Source organism: Lactuca sativa, chromosome 5, assembly GCF_002870075.4.
Source record: "Lactuca sativa cultivar Salinas chromosome 5, Lsat_Salinas_v11, whole genome shotgun sequence".
NCBI classification, from domain to species: Eukaryota; Viridiplantae; Streptophyta; class Magnoliopsida; order Asterales; family Asteraceae; genus Lactuca; species Lactuca sativa.
This window is the reverse complement of record NC_056627.2, coordinates 296,654,961-296,658,578: the sequence shown is the minus strand read 5'-3', so window position 1 is coordinate 296,658,578 and position 3,618 is coordinate 296,654,961. Positions and strand designations below refer to the sequence as shown.

General features: G+C 31.7%; 1 long non-coding RNA gene across 2 annotated transcripts; it reads right to left on the bottom strand.

Moving 5' to 3' along the window:
* Positions 1 to 787: 787 nt before the first annotated feature.
* Positions 788 to 1,819, bottom strand: LOC111892590 (uncharacterized). 2 transcript variants are annotated; one of them, XR_008224111.1, is made up of 2 exons: positions 1,362 to 1,819; positions 788 to 1,235 (listed from the first exon to the last, which is right to left on the bottom strand). It is a non-coding gene; the product is annotated as an uncharacterized LOC111892590 (long non-coding RNA). The 2 variants fall into 2 exon arrangements; XR_002850576.3 differs by having other exon boundaries at positions 1,509 to 1,819.
* Positions 1,820 to 3,618: the final 1,799 nt, after the last annotated feature.

Genomic DNA, 3,618 nt, shown 5'->3' with positions numbered 1-3,618 from the left:
GCTAAAATCAAGTTGAGTTTTAAAAGAACATTCAAGCAAAGATCTTTCTTTATATACAATTATAAATGTATATAGTACAACCAGCAACATAAAATCATAAACCAAAGTAGGAAACATCTAAAGAAAATTCCAAATCAAAAAATTGTTTTGTTATTCCATTTTCAAACTTATGAAACACCGCCCATCTTCAAGCGATGCATATTCTATTATATTTTGGAAAAAGAATCAAAATAACTAACTCAACCCTTATTGTCTATATAAAGCTCCCGTTGTATTTAATTTTCAATCAATTTGATATTTTTGAAACAACAAAGTAATATATTCTTAAGTTATCGCATATGTCTTGATGGAGACTTGTCTCGTGACCTCTTAATTGAGAAAGTAACTCTTTAATTGTTTTAGAGTGTAACAATAATAATAATAATAATAATAATAATAATAATAATAATAATAATAATAATAATAATAAATACCGGACAGATACTTTGGTCTTATATTAAAAGGTTATCACATATTTTGTATAAAAATCAACACCGTTATCCTAGCTTTAACAAAAAAAAATAAAAAAAAGTTATAACTAGTTTGGGATTTATTTCAATAGAGAAATAATATTTTGAATATGTTGCTTTTATGTCAGTGTTATTATTGGTCGACACTATAGTTTGAATATGTTGCTTTTATATATGTCAAACGTACCTCGTAAAGTATTATTGTATTTGTATATTTGTATATGCAATATTTAAGATATGTCATAAAGGACGTACCAGTTCTTGCCAAATTTAACATACGCCCATTTAAGAAATAGTGGTATAGAGTTGCAAATGATAAACATTTTGGACGTGAACCATACTTAACATTTTCTTATCAATTATTCAATTAAGGCTATGGGGTAGAGGAACAGTACATCCCTTCAAAACAAACACTAACAAAAAGAGTCCAAAAATGATAACAATCAGTGGTGGCTGAGGTGGTGGTGGAAGCACGAGATGGTATCCAACGCCGGAGCAGGTGATGTTATTAGAAGGAATGCGCTCTAAATACACCAACGGCCACTGATCAGATACAGCAAATCACAGCAAGGCTATCGACTTATGGCAAAATACAAGGCAAAAATGTCTTCTGTTGCATGGGTTCAAAATCACAAAGCTCGTGACCGACAAAAGCTTCGAAAGAAACTCATGTCAATGTACCTTCCAATTCTTGATAATTGTTGATGCATCTTCAACTTCACCAACCTGTACCCATATTACAAATATAATACACTATATTAGGAATATCTAAGTGGAATTAGTATATGCTTGAAATGATATTGAAAAAGAATTAATACAAATACATATTCATATACCTAAACCTTCACACACCTTTTTTAAAAGATAATCATGTCTAGGAAACCTTGAAAATTTGGCGACCTTACAGCCAAGTTAAAAGATCAAAACATGACTAATAATTTAATGGACAACTTAAATTTCATTTTTAAGTAATTTAAACAAAAGGAGTTGAAAATTTACTAGGTGATATTGCTGGTACATGCATGCATGGCCATGAGGTTCTTTTGAAGCTTTTCTCGTTCACCAGCTTTGTGATTTTGAAGCCAACAGAAAACATTTTTGCCTCGTATTTTGCTATAAATTGATAGCCTTGGTGTGATTTGTTGTATCTGAGTGGCCTTTGTAGTTTTCAGAGCGCATTCTTTCTAACAACATCACCTGCTCCGGCATTGGACACCATCTGCTGCTTCCACCATCGTCCACTGCTTGTTGTCCCGGTCGCAGGCACCGGTGTAATTTTTCACACTCTTATGTTTTCTTTCCGGACTCTTTTTGTTGGTGTTTGTTTTGTGGAAAGTTGTGGATTGAAGGGGTATTTATAGAAAGGTGAACGAGCTGGATGACGTGGTGAATGAGTGAATTGATGACACAATGAATTAATGATCCTACGTTGTTTGTATATCTACATTTTCACACAAAGGAACATGATATTTAGCAGGTCATTATATATATATATATATATATATATATATATATATATATATATATATATATATATATATATATATATATATATATATATATATATATATATATATATATATATATATATATATATATATATATATATATATGATGGTTCAAATGAGAAAAAAAAAATTGAGAATGAGGACATTATTCTCAGTCACATATTTATTTTGCTACAAAACACTTAGACGTACCGACGGAAATTAGTAACGGATACACATGTCTTTCCAACCAAACATGTTTCCTTAAACTATGTTATCTGAGTAAATTACACGAATGGTCCCTATGGTTTGGGGTAATTTGCATGTTTAGTCTCTAACTTATTTTTTTAACTCAGAAGGTCCCTACTGTTTGTTTTTGTTACACGTTTGGTCCATATTGTTTGTTTTTGTTACACGTTTGGTCCCTATCTTACCTAAAAAGACTATTATTTAAATAAGGAAAAATGGTGGGGTAGGTAAGATAAGGTGAAGGAGGTGGGATTGGGGGTGTGTTAATTTAAATAAATCAAAAAATCAAAGGCAAAATAATATTTTTAGGTAAGTCAGGGACCAAGCGAGTAACAAAAACAAACAATATCAACCTTCCGAGTTAAAAAAATAAGTTAGGGACCAAACGCGCAAATTACCCTAAACCATAGGGACTATTCATGTAATTTACTCTATATACAAAACATTTTTTTGTTTTTATTTTTATTTTTAGAAAGCTATTTTTATCCAAAAATGATTTTAAATATATCAAAATTCATAATTTTTTATTCTCTATAAATAGACATCCATATTGATATAGTTTTAAGATAAAATAAAAAAATATATTTTTTTTTAGAGTTTCGGCTCTCGTTATTCATAAGTAAATAAATATATATCAGATTTTTATTACAGTACATTCGTTATTCACTCATAAATAAAACGTATGATTAACTTTTTTTATAGTTTAAGTATCAGACACTAGAACGTATAAGGGCTATGGATGTAGAATGGTTTCAGAGGATTTTGGGGTTGAGGGATGAGAGAATAAAAACAAATAACTGCTATTTATACAAATTTATGGGAGGCGCCAGGGCGGACCTAGGGGTGGTCCACGGTGGCACCGGCAACCCCTAACTTTTCCGGTCGCAATGGAAAATTTTATTTTTATACTACCGTGCAACCCTTAACTTTCCTGTGCAACCCCTATTGTAAAATCTTGCGTCCGCCGCTAAGAGGCGCGCCTCACCCTAGGGTAACATCGAACCAGCCCCACGCTGCCACGTTTCGCTTGTCTGTTGGTCCACGCCTCACCTTATAGAAGCGCGTGTTGCGCAAAATGCTGATTTTCAAAATTATGTAACTTATTCATACAAACTTCGTTTGCGGCGTTCTTTATATCCACATATAGATATTGACTAGTACTACAACTTTTATTAAGACTCCGTCGGCTAATTCTCAATTTATTTTTAATTTATTACTTATAGAAGGCTTAGACTGTTAAACTTCGTTTAAAGATCATCTCTTTCGTACGACCTCCGTTCTCAATTGTCTTTATATCGATGAGATATTTTAATCTCATTTAGATTGTTTTGCCTAACAATCAAACAAACTTAATTTTGGTTTCTATGTCGCAC